Below are 26,558 nucleotides of genomic sequence, written 5' to 3'. Positions count from 1 at the left end.
AAATCAAACAGATCTCCAAACCTGCAACAACAGTGTTTCAGTTAATGTTCTAGTTTAATGAGATAGATTAATTTTAAAGAAAAAAAGTATGTTATCTCTTCATGACATTTGTCCTGTATTTTATTTATTTTTTTCAGATTCTTTTACTGATATCATTATAGCCAAGCATAAATAGTTTCACATATATCAACAAGTAATAAAGGTATTGTGATTACTTTTGAAGAACCCAAGACTTTCATTGTGGAAACAGTTGTAAAAGTATCAATACCATTAAAATTTTTACAAATATTATATATGGCTATTTTCAGTGAAGCTAGCATTATAAAATGATGTTAAGGAATATCAGCATCTTTATCCATTCTGATACCCTTTTTTGCTTTCTCTTTTATCTACCTGCCTGATACAAAACTACTTCCCTATGGATGTTTTAATCTATATTCTTTTCTCAGCTAGACTCAATAATTTTATTAAAATCATTATATTGTATGTTGAAATTAACAATTATTTTGCATTAATTAATTAGTTTTAACTTAAATTTAAAACAAACTAGTGAATACTGAAATATATCTTATTCAAGGTCAAGTATCTACCAGTAAAAATATTTTTCAAATATGCAGATTTCTTTAGAGATATAAGTTGTTATCTTCAATCTGTATTAGTACAGTCTGGGTGACAAATGGACTGAGAATAGCCTTGAAGAAAAGGAATTGAGGCTAATCATGGATGAATAAATGGGAATGTTGCAGAAACTTGCATCCCAGAAAGAGAACTGTATCTTTTTGGTAATGAAACATTGGAACAGGTCATCCAGGGAGCTGATAGATGCCCCATCCCTGGAGGCAATCAAGGTCAGGCTGAGCTCTGAGACATCTGATCTAGTTGAAGATGTCCCTGCTCATTGCAGAGAAGTTGTACCTTACAGGTGTTTTCCAACTCAAACTATGATTCCGTGGTCCTGGACTACATAACAAGAGTGTTCTCCAGGACAAAGTGGGTGATTCTGCCACTCTGCTCTGCTCTTCTGAGACCCACCCAGAGTATTCTCCTGGAATATCATAGAATCATAGAATCAGCAACATACAATAAGCCAGGGAGGTCCCCCTCCCAACCCTGGGGACCCCAGCACAAGACAGACATGGACCTGGTAAAACAGGCTGGGAGCTAGCCATGAGTATCACTGGGAGGCTGAAATGCCTCTCCTATAAAGACAGGCTGATGAGAAAGGTAACATTGTTGAGACTGGGAAAAAGAAGACTCCAGGGAGACCTTAGTGAGGCCTTCCAATACTTAGAGAGTTTATAAAAAAGGTAGAGAGAGACGTTTGTCATAGGCTTGCAGCAAGCAATATGAAAAGTAATAATTTTAAACTGAAAACATGGTTTAGATAGAGTTAGTATCTCGGTTTAGATAGTGTGTTAACACTTTACTGTTATTAATTATTTGGGTTTTTTCTTCCATTCAACCTTTTTTTTTCTTTTTCTTTCGAGTATATTTCAATTTTTAAGAGTTTAAACACAAATTTTCTAGTGCCTGTACTAAACATATTTTATCTCCGGTAAAATCTCTTCCCTGTGTGAATATAGTCCCTGTAAAACTATGTAAAATAATTCAGGACATCATACACACTATGCAGAAGTAGAAATGACTGTACAAGCTTTTAAGTAATAGATAATCAAGTTCACTTTGTGCTGAATGACATTTTGAATGCAAAGACCTTGCCAAGGGGCACTCAAGCTTTGTTAGAGGAAAAAGCAAGATTGTTCATAATAGTAATTGCTACATATCCTAGTTTCTGTGGCAGCAAACAAGTTTGCATGACTGAATTCAGGGCAAAGAGGTGAGAAAGAAAGATTAACCCTTACTGAAGTGAAAAAAAAATATGATGAAGACAAACTTAAATGTTTTTAAAGAATATTTATGTAAATAAGGTATCTGAAAACAGCAGAATATGAACGAAGGTAAATCTATGTTTCTTTTCAAGATAAATCACGGGTATGGGAGCACAATGAAGCCCCCATAATCCAAGTGGAAACAGTCAGTGACCTGCTACACTACTTAGATACACAAAATTCCATGGGTTTGGATTGCTTCTATCCAGGGGTGCTGATAGAGCTGCTGGGAGAGCTCACCAAAACACTTTCAACCATTTACCAGGAGTCCTAGCTAACCAGGAAGATCCCAGGTGACTGGAGATGAGAAAATGTAAGGCCAATCTACAAAAATGACCCGAAGGAGGACACAGGGAATTACAGGCCTGTTGCCTGACCTTGGTGCTGGGGAGGATGACGAAGCAGATTGTCTTAAGTGACATCAAATGGCTCATGTAGGGGAGCAGTCTTGGATAGATTGTATATTAGGAAAAATTTCTTAACTGAAAAGGTGGTAAGGCATGGAGACAGGCTGCCAAGGGAAGTGGCAGAATAACCATACCTGGAAATGTTCAAGAAATGTCTAATGGGGTACTTGGGGACATGGTTTAGTGGTGAAAGTGGCAGTATCAGATTACTGGTTGGACTCAATCTTTGAGGCCTTTTCCAACCTTAACAATTCTAGGATTCTATAGGCATATTATCAGTCTTAAATTTTGGCATTGTTACTTTAGATGACCTTTATAGTTGTAAAACAAAAAATATTTTCCGCTCAAAAACATTGGCAGCAGACAGTTGAGGCACAAAATTTGTATATCAGATACATTAAAAAAGCAAAAACAAACAAAAAAAACCCCAGGAAAATAATAAGAAGAAAAAGAAAACAAATGTTACAGGAATAGTCAGACATATGCCAGAACAACTCAAAATGTTAACTTTAGCTTCAAGGAAGAGTCTGGAAGTTTTGCACAAAACCACTTACATGAGAGCTATTTAAATGAGAATAAACTTATCCAGAACAGATGATAAGCATAAGTCAAGTGGGAGTGATGATCTCAAAGATTTGTTTCTGTCAAATGTTCCTGATGTTCTATTTTATTCTAATTGTGTCAGTGGTGAAGAAAAAATGTTATACTGGGTTTTATGCAAGAAGGTATCATCAAAATATCTATTTCCATTTTCATATTAAAATCACTCATCTTCCTCCAACCTCTTTATATTAATCAATAAGATTTAACATCACAGTCCTCTGGTACAGTTGTAGAAGATTGTTTGCAAAAAGCAAACCTATAAATAAAAAAGCCTTAAGCTCCTGAAATGATGTAAACATGTTAAAAGGAATGTATTGATTTCGTGTCATTAAAAAAAAAAGCTAATGTAAAAGACAATTGACAAATTTTGACATCCCTGGCAATGTAGAATAGAGGAAAACTTCTCAAATACAAATCCAATGATGTCTCAGTTTGAAAAGACAAACCAAGGTGTCTGCTAAGGGAGACAGAAACCTCACTGGAAATGGAAAATGTAAAACAAATTATTATAATCCTGAAATTATGGGGCTCTCAGGCAAAGATATGGGAATAGAAATAACAGTTATTTACTAGGAAAATTAAAATGAAAATGCAGTAATATGAAAAAAACCTGTCAAAAAATCCAACCCACTGACAGAGTCAGAACACAGCCTGATCCCTGTTGGTCAGGGTGTTGGTAGCAGTCCAATTAAATGGTGTCTGCAGTCCTGGAGTGACAGATGTGGTTCTGTTGAAGCAATGATCCTGTAGATGGGTTAAGTTTTCCTCTGGAGGTCCAGAAGTGTTGATGAGTCCTGCTTTCCTCTGGGAATCCAGTGGAGGAAGGCTGACTGCAGTGTTCCAAGTCTCAGATTCTATCCAGGTAGGAAAGCTTGGCTCCTCCCCCTGGGTGGAGCATCTCCCAATGGAATTATGTAATTTTATCAGCCATGCACTGGGACTCAGTGGCCCATTAACAGAAGATATCCCCTGGAGGGAGGATGGGTCATGGAAGAGATAAAGAACACTGCCACACCTGGTTTTAACAGTAATCAAATACATACTTTTGGTTACATGTTGCATTGCAACCCAAGACAAATGATCAACCTGACCACTGTGTATACAGGATTTTCTTGGTGGTTACAGCAGCAGAGGATTTTGGTGTTCCCTGTTTCATATTCTGTCTACCCTACACTGTATCCAAATTCAGTTAATATAAATTTCTGTCCATCTTTTGATCACAGCTGAGGAACAGGAGAGTATGACCTTTGGAGGTCATTAGAAAAGTAGTGGATTTGGCTAGATGGGTATTTCAATGCCACCCTTCTTCCCTCCAGCTTGCAGAGCAATCTGCATCAGATAGAATGGCCAGTACCTCTTCCTAAAACAAAATCAATGGAAAACAGAATTATCACAGCAGCTTGTCTGTCTCACCAAGCAAACACTTAAACATTTCAGTAAAGGAGGAACAGAGCAGTCAGATAAGAAGATTCTTCTGAAAACAAGAATGAATCAAGGCTGGAAGAGCTTGGTAAAGGCTTTCACTGTTAAAATACCACTTGGATTGTTACATGGAGTTAAGATTATGTGGAAGGAAGTTTTAGCCTTTCTTCTGTTGCCACAACTTCCTGAAGGCCTGGGTCACTCTCATACCATAAAGCCAGCTCTTATTTCAGGACAATGACTGCTATTTCTTACTTCTGTAACAAACACACAGGAAGGACTCAGACAACATCTTCTGTGATTTTTTAGGGTGTCCTGTGCAGGGTCAGGAGTTGGAACTGATGATTCTCATGGATTCCTTCCAACACAGCATATTTTATAATTTTATGATTCTATGCCTATTCAAGGCTTTCCCTCAAACTAAAATTCTGAGAATATGAAGAAAATTTTATGCTAGTTGATCATTTAAACAACTTATTCTGTGTCAATTTTTCCTTTGTGTTTTCTATAATTTCCTAATTTAGCTATATTTAGCCTGAATCTGACTAAAGAAAACCTAATTTATTGGAATGAGTGAAAATAAGTACCCAGAGAATAAAATGGTACAAAGGATCTCAAAGAAGCTGAGATTTTATACATTAAGAATAATGTTTTTCACTGATCATTTTTGTGGAAAAATGATATATAAATAGCTCTTGGTGGTACTCTTTATTACATGGTTTCAATGAGTTTGTCATGGCTAGTCTCTAGCAACCTGGACATTAGGTTTTTCTTCTTTAAAATTTTAAAAATATTAGGAAGTGGATTTCTATTGTAAATCTATACAATGCAACCAAGAAGGACTTACATTGCCTTGAATGCAGTACCCATGGATTTATGGAAGATTCAGTAAATTTATGGAGTAATTAATATGGACTGTATATATTTTCTTTTTTTTTAAAAATAATCGAACTTTATTAAAATATTTCTATAAATGGGGTCTGTCTATCAGATTGTGCTTCAAGAGAAGATTGATTCAGAAATAATGTCCTCACCAGAACAGATTTCACTGACTTGGATGAAAATTGCAGAATTTTTCCTTAATATATTTTAAACCAGTAAGAATCATGTCTTTGTAAAGAAAAAAAGTCCAAAGTTTCCTCTTAGTCCTTGCTCCTGATTTTGTTCAGTCTCTCCCTGCTTTGAAGCATTCAACAAAAACAGATGTTGGCTTCAAGGCACCAGCTGTTCTCCCTTGGGTTTATATTCGAAATTTCTGGCGCTCACTGTGTCCAATAGTGTTGTAGGTCTCTTTGTGATGACATGGAGGACTTTCTGCTCAGCTCTGTAGACAATACCATTTTGTGCAGTTCTGAAGCATGAACAACCCCTGTGAGAAAGAGTTTAATTTAGAAATTATAGAAATGTGCTCTATTAGTTTCATAGTAAACAGAATTCAGTTTACAATTCGGATTAAAATGAAAATTCAGTCTTAATTGAATAAATATACATAAGAGATTTGATGTATCTCCTACTGTATGTAATGGTATCATTATGTTTTTTTATATTTCCTTACTTCTTTATTATAGTAATTTGGGAAAAGTCAAAGAAAATGTATACAAAAAATACATATTTCTTTCCTTTATATATTCCAATTCCACAACTGTTATTGTCTGACATTATTGCTGTCCAGCCCAAATCTCCCTTCTTCCTCCCATACTTCCAGCACAGATTCTCTACAATCTTCAGTGACTATGAAGCATCTTGTGTGACTCATTTGAACACTTTTTAGTGTTTTCTAGGTATCATCCTCCCTATTATGAAACCTTTCCTATTATACCAACAATCCTTAAAGAAAACATCTTCCATATCCACAAGAAAGGATCCTTGCTGTCTCAATCAGTATTGCATTAAGGTGGCCCAGAGACTGCCCATTATATTTCCGTTGTGTAAGTTTTCCCTCACTCCATTCAGTTCACCTTCTGGTATGAAGTAGAAAAGCAGGTGAGAAAGTTCAGATAGCTCTATTTAATCAGCTTGGGCTCCTGAGCACAGAGATGGTCTCAGCCCGAGCCATCACTTTTGGTGTGGTCTGGCCCCCATGGCTGGAACAGAACTGAGTAAAACATAAGAGTTGAGAGAAGGGCTGAGTGGCATTTTTGCACAGTTCCTCTTCTTTTTTTCCATTATTTTTTTCCTGCATTACAGCACAAGGAGGGGTAAGGAATATGAAATTTCTATCTTTTCTTCCCCCACCTTAACAGGTGCTGGTGACAATGCAGTATGTTTTCTACTAGTCCTTTGTTATGATCAATAAGGTGCAACTGATTTCTACCTCATGCATATTTTCTTTATGTAGCAACAAACAGACCTGGACAATCTGCAGAGACATAACCTGTAAAGGGTGAGACTTATATTTCTCATTCAGAATTGTAGACTGAAATTAGTGAAATTCCAGATAATTTATCCCAGCATGAGTGAGTACAGACGCGTTTTTTCAGCCCATGATGCTTGAAGCCATCTCTTCCAGTTACATGCTGACAAGTTAATGGCCATTGTAACTCATTCCCATGTGTTTGTGTTGGGAAAGTGTATCCAACAGGAGCACAGACAGGTTCCTGAGACCTGCCCACACATTTGTGTCAGCAGGGTAGGGATAAAGGGTCACCATACCACTCTGAAATGCATAGCATGACTAATAAATCTAACTTGCATAGTTTGTAATTTTTCAAATTAATTTATGCCACGGCAAATACTTGTCATAATTTTGACAAAGGTGCAATTATATTGTTTCCTGACAGCAGCAGATTAGTTCCTGTTTACACCGTGATGACCTGTGACAGCCCTTTGCCCCAGAAGAGCCCTTCAAAATTAGTGATGCTTCACACACATGCTCTTGGGATTTGCTCATGGCTGATCTCTGTTGTTAAATTCTGGTCTGTTGCAGAGCCTATCCAGATGTACAAAGACATTTGACATTATACAAGAGCCCCCAGTCAACTTTAAATTCAGAACAGGTCTGTTACTCAGATGCAGATTTTTTCATTCACATTGGTGAAAGACATATCTTTATATAACTATTTTTATATTTATATATTTATTTTATATTTTTATAGTTTCTAGTTATAATAACAGCATCAAGATAAAATACATGTTGATAATTAGCATAATGCTAAGAATTTGATTAATATGAAGTAAAAATTTAAATGCAATTAGAATTAAAAACAATCAAAAGTCATATTTTGAAATAGGTAGAAGAACATTATTAAAAAAGGGGATCCATTAAGCTCCTGCAGTGAGGGGTTTTCTAGAACACTTATTAACTGATAATAGTGTTTGGTTCTATTGTCCATTAAATAAATATTTCCAGTCCTAAACATTAAAAGATTGAAAGCCTTGTCTCTCATGTGCTAAATAATTACAGCAGAAAAGTCATTAGTCATATGGTTCACATAATTAGCCACATAAATTTTAAAGCGCAGAATATTAGAAACATTTAGTGTATTATAACACCTGATTTACTGTCAGATCAACAAAATTCATAAATAAAGTTTCAGTGCATTTATTATATGTATTTGGCTTGAAGCAAATCTGACAGCCTGCATATCCATACTGCAGTCATCTATTATCTTTCCTCATACAATTAAATAAAGACACATCTTCCTAGTACCCATTGAAAGTAAATGGTCATAGATTTTTCTTTTCATTGTTTTCTTTCCTTTTTGTCTTTGAATGCACATATTTTATACTCCCACTTGCAACTGGCGCAGTCCACATTGCAGATAATTTGCTGGATATTTTTGATTTTCTAATATAAAACTCTTCATAAAATGCTTTTCACCCCTGATTAAGCACATTCTGTATAGAAATAAAATAAAAAGGGAAAAAAAAAATTCCTGGCAAAGTATTTAATTAACTGTTTTTACTGTCATCACACAATGGGGACCTAAATAGACTGGAATGTGAACAGGGAATCCAGAACAATGCTTTAAAACACAAAGGCTGTGATTATTCTACATACTTATCTGCTACTGAGCTGTCAGGAGGAATTAAGATGAATTTCTGTTGATACCCATAGAGAAGAAACTAAAATACTTGAACTACTGAAACTGAAGAAATTATTGTCTTAAAACAGCTATTTTGATTATAATGTGGAGAAATTTCAGTTGAAACCAGTCCTTATTATCCAAAGTTTAACAAACACCTCGCAATGAAGTACTGTGTCATCTTGCTGAGCTTTGGCTATCTGTTAGGCTAGAAGGTGGAATCTTCACTGTGGAGACCTGGGCTCGGGGAAGTTAGGATGTGAGCCAAAGCAAATTTAAAACAAAAGAGAAAATCCTATTGACTTCAGTGGGATCAAGTCCTTGGAGAGCCATCTAAAGGACCCCAATGCCAGCCACCTTACCGGCAGCATCCGCTCCTGCCCAGGCTGGAGCTGTTGTTTCCCTGGAGAACCATCTAGTTGGCACTCACAGTCCAGTTGGCACTGGAATTGTCAGGAAGGGTAATTTTGTCAGTTTTCTTGCATGGGAAATAAAACAAATAAGTCAAAAACCTGCTGGATTGCATTCTAGTTTTATATGCTTCAGGTTAGAAACTCTTTTCAGTTATTGGAACACTTCAGATGGTTGGACCTTACTGTTTTTGTCTTTGTTTAATAGATTTGTTCTGGTCATCTCAAACTGCTCATCACTTAAACATAATAATAGACTAAAATGAGTTATCAGCATAACTGGGAAGATATATGCTAGTTACAGCAAAACATGTGGTAACACAAAGTGTTTATTTGTGGATATTCACGGAATCAGACCAAGATTAATATATCTGTCTTTATAAAACATGTTACCAAATAGCAACAATCCTAATTTTATAGCTGTTCTGATATGACTAAGGGCTCCTTTCTCTAAATCCAACATTACAATCCATCACACTGGTGTGTGACTGGAACAAAGTACAGAAGGTGAGATGCTCTGTAGATATAATTACTACAAATCTATATATAGTTACTCATCTACAGTTATCTCAAGCTGTACAGTATCATAGCAAGATAAAATTATAAATCTTCTTTCTATAAAGATTTTAAGGTCTTTAAGCATTTAAAACTAAAAGTTCTACTTTGCTATAGCCTACATTTCTTTCTATCTATACTCTGATTTTTACCATAATAAAATAGAGTAAGAGGAACACTAAAAGCTAACTTACAAGTGGAAAAGGAGTAAACATGTAATAGATCTGACCGGAGAAATTGCTATATCCAGAATAGGTATTTTAAAATATGTTGAGTGTAAATATTTTAGTAGAAGCAGTAAGGCTCCATTATAAAGCAATGTACAAAAATATATGCCATAGAAGTCCTTATAAACATTCAGAAAACCCAGATATGTTGCTCTTTTGCAAAATAAAAAGTAAAAGTGAAGAAAGATAATTGTACTGTAGTTAACCAGCATCAAGCAAGGATATAGATAGGCATAGGTAGAAGAGAAAGCACTGTAAAATAAAGCTGTGAAAATCCTGTAATTAGGAAAATTACATACAGCCCAATGAACTGAATAAAGCTGTGTTCAGCTTTTAATTCCATAATATCTAAATTTTTAGGCATTGTTTCTGGCCATGCAATGGTTTTATGCATCTGGTTCAGCTATGCTACAGACTCTGTAATGCTTACATTCTGTAAAAGCTTTTAAAAATCTGGCCCTGTACAAGATGCACTCCTTGTTTAATAGCACATACCCACAGCAACATAACGTATGTCCTAACTTTCTTCTATTCCTCAAAAAAGAGCCCCAGTTTTTGAACATTATATACTTAGGTGTTTTATCTATTGATAAATACTGATTTTTGCTGGGCACTGTTTACATTGGTACTTGCATAAAGTTGTGAGCCACCTCAGTCCAGAGTCCAGCTGCAAATGGCTAGGTACTGAATTTTGCCTTTCTGAATACTGACATGGAAAACAATATTTGAACTATTTCTCATTCATCTTTGGTTACAGAAATTGCAACCTTTTTTGGCTTCCTCTCTTATGTTTATGTATCTTGCAGAGATATTCAGCTGCAACATTTTCATCAGTGGTTAATGAGCTGCAGTGCAACCTACTGGCTTACAGATTCCTCTTTTCTCTCTGAAGCTATTGTACTGCATTTCTCATTTCATTTCTTATTTGTAAAAACAAGAACTAACACAGTCAAAACTATGGATAATGGAGGTGAAGCTTTGGCTGACTTTTCAAATCTTCTCAAGATATGAGAAATTAGGTTTGTTTTTTGTGTACTTGTTTCCATTTCCCTCCTTTGTCTGCCTTGTCTGTGTGGTTTCTAAGCTACTAGAACTGCCATATTTGTGTGGGTGATCTGTACATGCAGGACCATAGAAACATAGAATGGCTTGGGTTAGAAGGAATCTTAAAGATTTTGTTCCACCCCCCTGCCATGGGCAGGGACACCTTCCACTAGATCAGGTTGCTCAGAGCCCCATCCAGCCTGGCCCTGAACACTGTCAGGGATGGGGCATCCACAACTTCTCTGGGCAACATGTTCCTGTACCCCACCACACCCACAGTAAAGAATTTCTTCCTAATATATCACTTTCATTTAGGGAAATTAATTTAAAGGTCTGAACAAACTGCAATTGGCATCATGATTAACTAATAATGCAAAACCCATGAGAGAGAAAGGTTAAATATGCACAAAACCTAAAAATCTCTCCTTAACAAAATTGTTTCTTTGGATGTGAAAACTGCCTGGAAGAATGTTCAAAGTATTTCCTTGAAATACAAGTCATGGTGCAAAACTGAAAAAAAAAAAAAGAAGGAAAAAGGAAGAGTGAATGGACTGCAACCAATCCTTGAATATTTTGAGCAGAACTTCATGAAAAGTATTTCAGATAATTATTCTAACACCAAAATATTAAATAAAAATACTCAAAAATTAAGGCATGACATGTCCAAACTCCAAAAGTAAGTATAGATACTTTAGTTAATTTTTAGACTGGTTCTAGACACACAAGAAAAATGTGTATAGACCAGAGGAGAGTAAATACATTCTAGTGCTGGTGTAGTTATATCTGCAATCCAGAGCTATAGATGTGTCAAGTAACAATTTAAAGAAGTAGTGCTGATCAATTTCCTTATATAATGGATTATGTAATTATGCAAATTACTTGTAATGACAAGAATCAAAAATATCAGAACAATTTAATTACTGGATTGTAAAGCATGTTTTAACTTTAAATGAGTCTGCTGTAGCTAACTGCTTCAGCAATTATTTGACTTCATAAAGCATTCAGCAAGTGTTTCCATAAACAGAAAAAAAAAAGGTGGAGGCATTTGAGGTTAAATCAGATTGGATAAAAACCCAATAATCTAGATTTTCTGGTAATCTCAGATAGAAGCTTGTTGGGTAAATTCTACAGATGTACACTGCAGTAATTCACTTAGAAGTCCTATAAGCAGGCACGTGCTAAAATGCTATAGCATTCTAAATTAATGCCACTAATAATGTTTATATAAATCTTTTGATCTGTTTTTAGCATACACTTTTAATACAGAGCTGTGGAGACCTAGGACACAAATGTATCTCCCCTCTTTTCAGTCATGTCAAATGACAGCAAATTGCTCTAATGTCTATGCAATAGCTTTATACCACACTTTTACCCAGAATGAATATTAGATTAGGAGAAATGGTGAGCTGATTATGCTGTCCAACATGAGGATGGAGCAAATCTCACACAGTGTGAGCAAGGTTCAAACAACCAGATCACCCTGCTGCTCATCCTTTGTCCTGTTCTTCTGTAAAGCCTTACAGGACACCTTCCCTTCCGGTCTTCAGGGGCACACAGGATTTCTGGCCCCATTTCTGAGTACCATGCTGTGTCTCTTTGGTAGAAGTCTCAGTTGTGCTGCTGCCTCAGTGAATCTGAGCAGGCCCATAAGCACCCTCCCCAGAGCACCAATATCTGTATTTCTAGTGTGCAACCTACCCATCCACCCACCAACAGCCGCTTCCCAGAACACAACGTACGAAATCCCCCACTTTCAAAAGTAATAAATCAATTTCCTGTACTTTTCAGCATCTCCTGAAAGTTCAGTGGTGGAGTCTATTCTTTGATTTACCCTGGGAGTGGCCTGCTTGAAAGATGACTGTGGAGGAAGCAATTTGTTTTTTTTAAAAAAAAGAGATGCTACTCAGCCACATCCCTCTTTGGCCATGTGATTAATTTTTACGTGTTCTCTCTCCAGAAATGAAAAGTTTGAATTTAAGCTCACAACAGAGTCCCTATTTTGAAAGATCTATGAGATTTTTTTCATCCTGTTGACTATGAATCTCTGCATAAAGGTGAATTTTATGCCATGCCATTGGGCTTCTAGTCCAGTAGGATTTTTAATCACCCAAGTGACTCTAATTATATAAGTGCCTCCTCTAAAATCAATACCGTTCCTCACACACCTAAATTGTACTCTTACTTAAGTGCTTTCTTGGATCCAGGGCCAAAATATTGTCATTAGAAAACCAGTCTCTTTGTATTTCAGATAAATGCAACAATGAAGGTGCAGTTCTGTAAAACGTTCACATCTCATATGCATGCTCATTTTATAAGGTCAGGTTGAGTCAATGGACCACATTAATAAAAATTATAAACAAACAAAGTATAATTTAATATGTCTATTGATTCCCTTTAAGTAATTTGAAAAGCCTATTTTCATTACAAATTTGGACAGATTTAATTGATTTTTTTTTTCCCTACATAGTCCTGTATGAATTAAGATTAATTATAATGGAATTTTATGCAGATTTCATTTAAACCTGAAGAAAATTATACAGTTTACTGTTACTGCCAATTCCATGAGTCCTAGGAATAACTGCTGCTTGGCTAGAAGGCAGAACTACAAATTTGCATCTTAGAAATAAACAGCTAAAAGTAAACAGAATCAGTAATATTCAAAATATATCTTGACCACTGGAATGGACAAGAACTACACATGATAAGAACAGCTAGAGGCTGTTAAAATATGGCTTTGAATGCAATATTTTATATTGTTCGGATTAGATTGACTGAGGATCTTCAAATTGTCTTTGGAGGAAAAAATTCTGAAGACTTGAAGCCTTCCCAAATAATTTCAAAAATACCAACCGGAGCACTGGGTTAGAGGATTGCTATAATTGTCTCACTAGTACCTTCCTTTTCACATTTAACCTCTCTCTTTTCATACACTGACATCCTACATACAACATGGCATTTTTTTATACATAAGCTCTTTGTAGATCTCTCTGAACTATGTTTTAAACCTTACCTGCAAGTGTGGCCTACTTTCTTAGTTTAAGCATTTGATTTTGGAACCATTTGTTCACACACTCATGTTACAAACCCATGGACTTTTATGACCTGTATGCCTACATCAATATTTATTACTCTTCCACCCAACTCCCAAGTGTAAACTTTGCTAATAACTATTTATCTTTTATTTTCATAAAAATACACACTGTCTTCAGACCAAGAAAAACCTCTATCTATATATGACTAAAAAAATTCTGGTGTGTAGATGTTCTGCAGTCAAAATCACTTGTGTCTCAGTAAGATAATTTTAATTTCAGTTAATCTTGGGACCCCTTATTCTGGATGGCATTGAAGTGTTTTCCAGAATATTTTATGATCCTAAGGTTTAAAAAAAAAAACCAAAAAAACAACAAAAAACCCAAATATATTTCTGCTGGGAAACTCCCTGTCCATTACAGGGGTATTGGAACTAAGGTCCCTTGCAGCAATAATCATTTATGATTCTATGATGGTTTTGTGTCACCACACTCTCTTAACTGTACTCATGATAATGCCATAAATGTCAATTTCATTTGATACTGCTTATTTTCCTAAAATAATGATCATTTATTTAAATTATATTGTTGTCCTTCAATTTGTCTCCAAGTTCTCTCCAAATCTTGCTCTAAGTGTTTTCTGGAAATACTGCCAAGGTAACAAATATCAATTTCTAAGAGTCCACTTGGGACATATAATGTAGCAGTAAAATGTATATTTTCTCTTCCCTTCAAACTTCAAAAGGCTTTATGGCATTCTAGTATTCTAGTATTCTAGTATTCTAGTCAGTATTCATTATCAGGGATGACTCAGGTAACTGTTTTCATAATCTTGAATGAGCATTCCATGTCTTCCTGGACTATAAAAGGTAGTAAATTGAATACTTATCATTTAATGTTATCTGAAAGACTAAGGAAATAGTCAATATTTAATGATGACTGTATAAACAGGACTAATTCCTAAGCTAAAAGTAATAATTGGTCTTGCCTCTAGAGTTTCACATTATTTTTAACAAATGCTTTAAAAATTATAGGGAAATAAATGTTTGCATGCATTGAAGATAATTTTGTAGCATTTCCATATCTAAAACATTTTCCTCTTCAGTATTTTATTTTTACTAGAGTATTATCTTATTACTAATTTAATATTAATCTTAGTTGTAAGTCTTCTCAGTTTAACTTAGATGAATTAAAAGTGATCTATTATGCTAAAATAAAAGATTTTTAATGTTATTCCTTGTATTTGTAGTGTCACAAGTAATACTATTTTGCTTATGCTCTCAAGACATGACACTACATGGAAGAATGACCTTTAGTACTTCTAGTAAGTTGAGGTATGCTGTGCTATAAATATCTGATGAGGAAAGATTATGCTGAGATTTTAACAGGCTGACAGCATCTTATCTTATAGCTGCACACATTTCTTGAAAGCAGGAAAGGCAATTTACCCTCCACTGTGACTATTTATTAGCTTTTTAATTGTCTTGGACTACTTCTGTACAAGAAACCATTAAATCATTGCAGAAAAGAAAGAATGTGCACGGTGGGTGAGAGCATCTGTGTTGTTAATTTCTAAGTAAATAAATATCTTGTATTCAAACACAATTTTGAACACCTGTTCAAGAGCAATTTAAGGTAATATTATATTCTTGGTCAGTTACTGTTTAAGCACTTGTTGATGGAATGGATTACTGAGAAGGACAAAGAAGCAATTTCTAGTCACAACTACTCTCAAGTTTGTGATAAGAATACTTAGAAATGGGCATCTAGATTTGATTCCCTAGAAATAAATTTTGTCTTTGAATGAAAAAATACAGCTTTTGGGGAAAAAAAAAATCACAAAAAATAGTAGGGTCTCCTACTGTTTTGTTTCAGTAGGTGCAAAAACATCTTTATAAGAAACCTGATATGACAATGTGGCTTCACACACAAGAGAAGTAACAATATGTTTATTGATATAAAACAGCCATTTACCCAAGTTTGATACTAAAAGCCACAGTGGTTTAACAAGATTCAATGGCAAAGGTACAGGTACAGTTGATTATTTATCAATTAATTATTTATTATAACAGACAATAAAGTCAGACAAAATTATCAGAGAGATATCCTTTTTGATTCAGGAAGGACACTCTTGAATTTTAAAATTCTTCTCCAAGAGGAGTTTTGGTGCAACTGATCCTCTTCTAGTCTGAAACTTGTTCAATGTTTATGTCTAGAGGTGTGCACAGCCACTCAACTATATCAGTTAAAATTTCAAATTTTAGCATACTATAAATCACTTACCAAGGATCTGTTGCAGCAAGGAGGGTCTGCAGCTCAAGGAGTAACCTTGAGAGGTGTCCCTAGTAAGGGGAACATCCTGCTGTGTTGTGAACATTCACTGTCATGCAAGAGAGCGCAACTGTTCACAGAGGAAGATAACTGAATTATAACCATACCTACATGCAGACCACAGAAGTTGATTTTTATCACACTTGGCTCAAGCCAGATCTTGACCAGAACCATTTTTGGGTAAGAAGAGTGGCCTCAGATTAGCTCTTGGCTGTTGTGGTGCTGTCTCTCTTGAGAGAAATAAAGATCAGGTTGTGGGGCAACACTTCATCACCCACAAGAAAAGGTTATTGAAATATGTGTCTGAAAAGTAGGTTGAGGTACATCCTCTTTGAATCAGAAATTAGGAATCAGAAATATAAACTTTATGCCTGAACCAATGCTCATGGAAATCAGCAGGAGAGATGTAAGGGATTTGGTTTCAGTCACCGTAAAACCAAGCTGAATTCTTACATCCTGTTAGACAATGGAAGTACAAAGGCACTGAAGCAGATCTCAGGATCTCTTACAACTTTTCTCATACAGTTTTTCTACTTTATGTGTATAACAGACCGACTCTTCTCATACAGGTGTTAAGAAGATCGGTGATAGGAAGTGAACTTGAATATGATCCAGATCCTGTGCAAAAGATTCAATAAACAAATTATCTGGTGGCAGATCTCTTGTGTTTCCTTTTGGATAGGACTAGTTGAGGTGACCACAGATTTTGTTTGCTTTATTAGTATTTAATTTATTTTCAAATACACCACTGCAATAATCCTCAAAATAAGTCTTTTAAATGCATATGGATAACAGACACTAGCCCAATTCTCTGTAGCTAATCCTTGTTTTTTTTCTTTGGTCTTAATGCTACATCTAAGCATGTGCATTTACTTTATCAAAAATACTTCAGTGAAATCTTAACTTTTTTTCTCATTTTTCAGTCTTCAAGGTGATAGTTTCCAAAGCACCTTAAGGTCATAAGTGCCTGATTTCCATTGACTGGTAACTGCAGCTAAACAGCTGACTTCCCCCTCACAAAGTAGGTAGGAGAGAAATACCAGAGTTTACTGAAAGTAACACCACAGGTCGCATATCTAAGTACTTTAATTTATTTAATGTATTTAAAGTTTCTTCTGTGTCAGGTTCTTTTATAAGCATGAAATATTTTTAGCAATTTGCACACCATTTTACCTAATAAATTTTCTGCTGTTGCTATATGTAAGATTTTAACCAGCCTATTGACCTTTAAATTCTGCTCTCCTCCCTTCCCCCTGCAATTAATTTTTTTGTCATGGATCCTAATTTTATGGCATTGTACTGAAAATATTTCTGAAGGAAATATGAAGAAAATGTTAACTCTTCCAAAAGAAACATTTATTTCACAGTCAGAAGCTTTCAGGAGTGAGTGAAGGGGTGACAACTGATTCAAAGACTTCAGTAGTTCCTGAGAGTTGCGTTTCTGTGACTTATAGTGTTTCTGAAATTTGCTGATTCCCACAACATTTCCATGAAGAAATACCTACTATCTTTCTAAGATCTGAGCTTCAACCTACTTTTAATTTTTAAATTGAAGCATAATATTAGTGTGATCATATTCAAAACTTGTATAGGATATGTTCAGAAATATTTAAGCAACTTGCAGGAATCCATGTTCAGTTTGGATAGGCCAAAACTGGATAAAATTCAAAGAAGGGGTTTTTTTTGCATTATGGATTCTATATATTTTTTTTATAAATTCACCTAGAATGCTATACTTAAAGTGAAAGTTAGTTGTAGGGTGTGTGTGGACAACAATATGCCAAGTTTCATCCATCACATCCCAAACGTACATTAGCATTCAAGAGATCCTTTTCTATCTGCTACTCTACCAAAAAGCTGTTTATTTTTCTTTCCTTCTTAATTTACTATGTCATGCTTTTCCACTAGATAGTTTCAATAATAAAATATAACAGATATTGGAAAATGAAATTTAATTTTACTTTCAAAGGAGGTCCTTCCAAAGCCTGAATGAGTCACATTGTTTAGGATACCTGTGGGATACCATTGTACTTGTTTTAAGTGCTTGTATTTTAGGGCAATGTTTGATTGAGGTTTTTACCAGCATTAAGCTCACTTTTTAAATGAAAAATTTCTAACTACTGAACTACTGAATTATTGGCTTTTTAAATTCCATTTCTTTCTGCCATATTCCCATACCTATTGCAGAAACAAGAATCCTTGTGGACAATGTCAGGAAGTTACTTTGTTACCTGGCACAAAAGATATGAAACAATGGTAAATTACATTTTCATGCTGTGTAAATTTATCTTGAACAGACAGACTTCTTACCATTTTCTTAATTTTTGTTCAGTAAATAAGGACATTCAGGCTAGTAGTATTTCACTAAAGAGAAGACAGCAGAAAAAAAAAAAATTGACCAAATATGAATTATGCAAAGAGGTGAAATTTAAAATGAACTCTAGAAAAATGGAAAAGTATGGAGGAGTGATCAATAATATTCACAGTTTAGAAGTAGCATGAAGCACATTTTTTAATTCAAAGTCCTAGAAAAAATATGTCTATTAATAAATTAACTCCCTACACTATTGACTAAGCATAATTTAGGCTTTCATGAGAAAAAAGAAAATAGTATTTGAGTAAGGAATTACTGGTTCTTAAAGGAAAATAACTGATGATCAATGAGTTTTTGATGACATAATGAGATATTACAGAATATATACATAAATACTATATGAATAAATAAATATATTAATAGACCTGAAAGAGAAAGGTTAAAATTACTTTATTTCAAGAACTCCAAGTTGGAGATGTGTAAGAATAATTGTATTTAAGAAAACAAATGGAAATTTGAATAAATGAGGATGTACTCTATTTTTTTTTTTTTTTTGATTATGGGACACAAATAATTGATTTTTAGTTATGTATTTTTGTTTGTGTATTTTATCTGTACAAGGTGAATTTCTGTTGTGGGTAAATTTCCAAAAAGCATCTTGATTCAGCCTAAAACCAGAATTTTTACACTTAGTAGAGATTAATTGAAGGTAATTCTAATAATTTATTTCATATCCTGTTCTCTTGTACTACATGTAAATAAAAACTTAGGGGTTAAGCAGTTTTATTCAGTATAAAATGAAAAAAAAAAGGCTTGGATTTCGGTTGCTATATATCACTGACTGGTGCTGGAGCATCATTGTCATGCAGTACAAATTTGAATGACTTTTTTTTTCCCTCGTTGTAATTTCACACTGTAGTGCCAGAATGATAGACTCATAATGGGCTCCCTATAGACACATACAGAAATCATTTTGTCATGGTTATCTCACCTTGTAGCAGCACTGAAAGCGGCTGGTCTCCATGGTCTTGCATTAAACTGTCACATCATTGTTAAAATCCTCTGTTTCAGGAAATGGTGATGGTACATCTTGACTGCTGTGAAAAATAATGACTTCATTGCCCATACTCAGTGGCTCTGTAAAACCAGATTGTTCATTTATTCATGAATGGGAGGGGAAAACATTTTTCAATAGTAAGCAGTCGTAGCAATTAACCATTTTCTTTGCTTATTTTGCTCTCTCAGATTGATCATACCAGTATTTTACCACCCCAGTACTAAGTTTTGAATCAATATTTTTTTCTTTTGTACTTTAGCTTGCGCTGATTTTTGAGCCACTTTAAATATACTCTAAACAGGAGAGTATTAACAAAATATGATTTTAAAATCATATAATCAAAAATATGATTATTTATTTTCTCATATGGCTCAGCTACTCTTCTCAAAAGACACTTGATTTTTTAAAATTTTTGGATATTCATTTTCCAGTGTGTTTTTATTTTTTTCTGTTTTTATCCTGACCATAGTTGCACACCAGTTCACTGAAATGCTAGATAGAAGCGAAATTAATTATCCTGCTTCTGTGAGAGAAAAAATTACAGCGACTCAAATTGTTTGGCTCTAAGGTCAAATCTTTTTTATTTAATAAAATCTCCCATTTTAATCATGCAGCTAGAAATCAGCATCTTTCTGTACCAGAAAGGTATGATAATGAGCTGGGATATCTTTGAGTACTTAACAAACAAAATGTATTTAGTATATTAATGACGCATCTAAGAATGCTAAAGTGTATTATCTAGTATGCTCCTTTCTTATTGTAAGTAAAGTAATATTCTCTGTCAAGAAAAGCCACATATTTTGAGTCTATTTAAAATTACATGTTTGGTGCCTATTCAGCCATGATCATGGGAAACAATGCAAACAATGGTCCACAATGAATCTGGGTAATGAATGGGTTTATTGAAGAACAATCCAGATAAGAGCTCCTACTGTAGTTGGTTATTCCACTTACACTCTTTCAGTGCTTTGTATGCCATGGTTTGATTTTGTGTGAAGTTCAGGCAGAAAGCCACACTGCTTTGTGCAGTTTTTCCCCTCTGATAGTCATACTAAGGATTTCTATTTTGGTGCATGGTTAGCAAATTTCAGGGATGTCAATTCAACCAGTTTCACTGGGATTCATACTCCTCATCTTTGCCTCTATAAATGATGGAAAATTAGAGAGCTTCCATTACTTCTTTGTATGGCTGAATTTATGCAGAATTTGCCAGCAAGAGGTAAAAATAAACATTCAGCTTAGTTCAAATGCTACATTCTATGAACTATTTGTCATTTAGATTTAAGGTTAATCTTCAAACTATTGTAAACTTATGTTTGGTTTTTCACTAGTGTAAAATTTTGTCCTGATAAGTTTGCTTATAAGGACAGCTAATTTAAATAGATTTAGGAATCTAAGGATATGTGAATTTGTTAATGGTCTGTTGAATTATTTAAAAGAAATTAACAATGCTCCATGTCTCCTGAGATACTTATCTGGACAAAAATGACATCCGTGTTTGCAGCTGCTGGGCAATGAGAATGTCAGAGTTCTTTGCATGATAATTTTACTCCCTTTGACAGAAAAGTGCCCATCTGGTTATTAGAGTCCAGATGTACTATTATTATTTCTAATACCATTTTCCCATTCTATTTCATTTACAGTGAATTGATCAAGAATATTTTATATTGATGTCAGTTTAAAATATGTTAGAAAAATGGAGTAAAACATCTCTACAAAGAATACCAGAACAGCCCCAATAAGAAAATAAAACAGTAAGCCAAATTAAAGAATGAAGTAAAAGTATCTTAAATCCTTTTTATTGCCTATAATGTATTTTCACTAAGGCAAATCTTGACTATATAAATGTGATGTGTTTTCTTACAACTGCTTCCATAAATTCATAATTTTTTTCCTTATATTTGAAATATAAATCTTTTCACTTGAGCTGTAATGTCCTGAAAATCACAAATGCAAGCAGAGATTCCTCAGGCCTAGAGATATAAATGAAACAATAGTTGTCCCTGTGCTACCCTTGGTAACAGGTATGTTAAGCATCTTTCTTGGAACTGAGCTCTTTCTGTCATGTCAGATTTTTATCTCTGGGAGGTATCCAGATGCTGTTCCTATGCCTTTTGTTTTGCTGTGGCTTTATAAATTTGTCTGCCATAATGGCATCATCTCAAAAAGACAGATACCAATTGTAAAAAAAAAAAAAAAATAATATTTTTACAGGAATAGAAGAAATCACTCTAATGTTTTTTATCTTTAAACAAAAAAATGATGGGGCATTGAAAAATTAGAATAGGTTGAAAGAAAAGCTTGGGAGATCTCCTGCCATAGCATAAGCAAAATCAGCAAGCCTCAGCTTGTAGTTTTTATAAAATCATGCTGTCAGAGGACATGGTTTTCTATTCAGGCCCCCTGTACAGTTTGTGTGACTACTAGAACCTCCCACCTGAAAGTCTGTCTTTATTTTTCTCTATAAGGACAAATAATACAGGAGTGTTGTTTTTTTTTGTTTTGCTCTTACTCTCTGGTATATGTTTGTTCTTAATTCCTATTGGAATTTGTTCAGCAGTCTTCAAGTGGCTGTCAAGAAAGCTTTATCTCCTGTACAAATAATTCTGACACTTGTACAAGATAATTTTAATGTGGCTGTTCTTTTCCTGTTCTGAGGTTTTCTGTCTGTTGTTTTTTGGGGTTTTTTTATATTAGGCACAGACAACTGAAGGCTCAAAATACAAAACATTAGATGAAACCCTGTTATAGATGCAGGGTGGTTTAAAGAAGACAGGATAACTAAATTATGGATATCCCCCTTCTCTTCTTCACCCCATGGCGATAGTAATGCCCTTACCTTGAATGGCCAGATGTAAAGCAAATCATCTATATGCAGATTTAGAACACTGAAACATCTGGTAGAGGAGATTTGTTCTTTAACTCTTCTAGATTAATATAGGTCAATGGAATTTCATAAAAGCATAACTGTGTGCTATATTATATCTCTTGCACGACTTCATTGTTTCCTTCTTAATACTTGAATGCACCTAGTATGCATACACCCACAAACCATATTAAAAGAATGATTAAGATTACAGTATCTGGAAAAGCTAAAATTAATACTGCCAGTGTGATTTCCTGTACCATCTCTCTTCCTATCTGTGTAAATCCATTATAATCTGAAGTTGAATAATTTATTTTTGCTTACATTATGCTTTTTCTATACATGTACTCCAACACTCCATAGGAATGTGTCAGTTAAATTTCAGAATATTGGTTATATCTTCTCTTTAGAGGATTATTTAAAATTTTAGATTAAGAGGTAATAACTCCTTTCTCTGCTTTTTGCTGGATTCTAACAGATCAGGAGACTTTTATTAATACTGAGTGCAATGATAGTTCAATTATAAATGTAAATCTTGATTTTTTGAGAATTATTTTTAATCACATTCAGGCTACTAATAAATGTTTTTGATACAATGCTGGCATGTTATCATATGAAAATTGTTGTGCAAGGAATTTTATATCCTCTCTTTAATTTTAAATGCTATCACAATTCATATATGCAAATTTATGAAACATGAGAATGATGAGTACTTCTATAACAATCTCTAAGGAATGTGTGTACTGGTAGAATCTCTGTTGATGAGTTTTTCTACTATGTAATTTAAGATTGTTTGTGATAATATCACTTTATACCTGTGCTACTTATTCTTTATCTTAAATAATTCACATTTTTATCCATTTTTCTCAGTGACAAAGATAACAGAAATATCTCCTTTCAGCCTACATTTTGCTGCACCAGACAAACTAGAATTTTGGAGTCCTCTATTTTGTGACAAGATTTCTATTTCCCTGGTCGTTCTAGCAGCCTGTTTTACAGGCTTTTTTTTTTTTTTTATTAAACAACCCAGTTGGAAAGGGACCTCAGAAGATCATTTTGTACAACGTTTGATTAGAAAGGGAGCCAAGGTAAAAGTATCTAGCACCCTATCCAATCATCTCTTGAAAACCTCTGGTGATGCTGAACCTACCATGTGCTTGGGAGGTTGGTCCAGTGAAGGTTCTCACTGTAAGACACATTTTCCTTACATCTTCTTGAAAAAGCAGTTTTCTCTAATGAGACCCTTCCTTTTGTTTGCCAATATGCATTTGAAATAGAAAATACTGTGACATTTGTCTGCCTAAAATCCAGCCAGCTCTGGGGACTGAGTTTCTATCTGACCTCAGAGAAGGTTTTTAATAAAGTAATAATCTTGCTTTGGAACAAAATAAAATAAAATAATAAAAAATGTGATCTCAACAAGAAGAGTTCACAAATCATTACTTGAGGTGTAGACAGTTCAGTTTCCCAATGTTTCTTATTTTTCAATGCATAACCTATGTGCAAGACATTCACATATAATCTACTTTAGTAACTGGCTTACCTTGACATTTTAAGAGTTGAGACTTTAAGGACTGTAACATAAAATATTTTTCAGTTTTATGCTTTGGTCTTTTAAAAATGTCTAGGAGCCTTACCACTATATAAAATTATTACTTTGATGTAGAGTACCTTAATTCAAACTCCTAGATGATCCTAGACCACATTTGTATTGGTAAAATTTAGTGGAAGCTAATCGAGCCATACAAAAGTCAGACACATGTTTGTAACTTTTTCTAAAAAAATATTTTTCATTTCTTTTTTCTCTTTCTGATTCTGCTGCACTTATCCTGCACTTCTTTTCACTCCTGGATTTCTCAGTCTCCTCTGAGCTGAGCTCCTTTGGGATACTCCTTCATGAGGAGTCCCACTTATCACAATCCTCTGGGTCAGGACAAAAACTCCAAAGCCTGTTAGGATCTTGTTTCTTGTGTTTATTAGGATCTTATCACAATCCTTGGCAGGTCTCTCCAGACTATCTGCACAGGTTCAGATCACTGCAATCTGGCTCATTTTTTTCTGATGGTACAACAAGGCCGTGTCCCTCACTCTGTGTTTGAAAGCACAAAATGGCCCCGAACTATGCAGTTCTTTTATGTTTATACTCATTCTTATCCAATTAACAATAGACACATATATTATTTTTCTTAATGACCCAATGACCCATCTCCTGTGTGTTGCACTGTGGCATTTTTTAACCAATCACTTACTATTACCCAAAAACTTCTAGAAGAACATGAAGAAGAAAGAAGAAGGAAAAGAAACAACTGTCTAAATCCTCCATCTTATCTTCTGCTTTCTAAACTAACTTAAATTCTAAACTTTTTCACACAGTGACTTAAGAAAACTCTCTAATCTACACATTCACACTTTTAGCTTTTTCTATCTAACTTTAACAGTTTTTTTCATGTATTACCATGAAAATATGTTCATAAATTTCAGATTGTATGAAATTCAGTGTTTTTCTGGATCTTAGAACTAAGTATCAGAAATAAGGGCACACACTCTGTATCTCAGACTCCAACACATGTTGTTTCATGTTTATGAACATATATGTATTACTAAAAATAAATTTTAATAGCAAAGATTTCTTGCCTTTAGTGAATAAGGATTAGATCTAGTAGATTTAAGCATCCAGGGATGACGTGTCCTACTTTTCAGACATATTCATAATGCAGATTACCTTTTCTTTCATTGAGGACTTTCTACTAAGAATGAGAATGTGAAATCATAATACTCAGGTATCTGTAAATATTAGAAACTTATATTTCTTTCATATTTCTATTGAAACAAATGATTTTTTTAGATTTGACCTAGAATTTCTAGGATTATTTATGACACACAGAAAATATTTTGCCTTATATGATTTATTCCTTAATATTAAGCTACAGGAAAGAAAATAATGTTGAGGTTTTACATATGAAATATATTTATGACTCAGATAACTGCTAAAATATTTTAACAGAATATCTACAACTCTATGAAAATTACTCTATTTTTAAAACAAATTCATATATGTAAAAGAATCCTGTAAACAATGTTGCTTTCTCAAAATTACTTCAAAGTAAATCTTATTATTTTCTTGACTGTTTATGTTTTATCTTACATTTATATTAGATAAGGAAACTATGGCTAGTGCCAGTGGAAATAAAGTTCTCATCCTCATCTGTTGAGGAAGTCAAAATAAAGAGCTGTAAACCTTGAGAGCTGAAAATTTTTTACTGCAGTGTGTGTGTTGACAAAAAAAAAAAAGAAATTATATCCTTAGTAAATAATTATGATATATTTTTCCAGTTCCAACCCCAGAAACTCTGAGTTATTAATTCCTTCCTTGCAATAATTGAAGCAAGATAATTTAATATTTCTAATTCATCTTTCAGATGTGATTTACCCTTGCATTTTCATGGTAGAGAAAGTTGTATATCAGTTCAGCATCTATTATATGCTCTGATGATAGCTATTTGCCACTCACTGAAGGCCATACCGAAATATTTTTGGAGATCATAATTTTATGATAAACTTCAAATTACTCATGATGTGATATGATATGATGAGATGATATGATTTGATACAACACAGTGCTGTACTATTGTATGCATGTATATTATATGTATATTATATAATTATAATACATTATATTATATTATATTATATTATATTATATTATATTATATTATATTATATTATATTATATTATATTATATTATATTATATTATATTATATTATATTATATTATACTATATTATATTATATTATATTATATTATATTATATTATATTATATTATATTAATTATATTATATTATATTATATTATATTATATTATATTATATTATATTATATTATATTATACTATACTATACTATATTATATTATATTTATTATATTATATTATATTATATTATATTATATTATATTATATTATATTTATTATATTTATTATATTTATTATATTATATTTATTACATTTGAATAATTCTAATTTTGAAGTACAATTTAAGATACAATTTAAGATAAGTACAAACTACATTTAAATTGTTCTCTGTTTTGCAGGATTTATTCTCTTAAAAATGTGACAGGAAAAAATAAAATTCTATCAATATATTTTCCTTTCAGCTCTTTCAGTATGCACCAAATTCTCTTAAAGACAGTTTTAGTTATGCCTTTCATTTCTTCCCTTTCAATCCATAAGTATACAAAACAGCGATGGAGTAAACTATGTAATGAAAAACTTTATAAATTGGCTTTTATTACCTGCAGCTCTGTATTTACCCCTGTGATATTTCCCCTCTCCTGTTAGTCCTGCTGTAACACAGATCCTCAGAATGTCAGGTGCCACT

General features: G+C 33.8%; 1 long non-coding RNA gene across 1 annotated transcript; it reads right to left on the bottom strand.

Annotated features, from left to right (window-relative positions):
* Positions 1–35: 35 nt before the first annotated feature.
* Positions 36–26,558, bottom strand: LOC147654681 (uncharacterized). The gene is made up of 4 exons (XR_015282899.1): positions 26,473–26,558; positions 19,248–19,393; positions 8,709–8,789; positions 36–5,690 (listed from the first exon to the last, which is right to left on the bottom strand). It is a non-coding gene; the product is annotated as an uncharacterized LOC147654681 (long non-coding RNA).

Source organism: Cyanistes caeruleus, chromosome 2 (genome assembly GCF_971803275.1).
Source record: "Cyanistes caeruleus chromosome 2, bCyaCae1.hap1.1, whole genome shotgun sequence".
Lineage (NCBI taxonomy): Eukaryota > Metazoa > Chordata > Aves > Passeriformes > Paridae > Cyanistes > Cyanistes caeruleus.
Note: the sequence above shows the minus strand (reverse complement) of the source record. Positions and strands in the feature narration are given on the sequence as shown.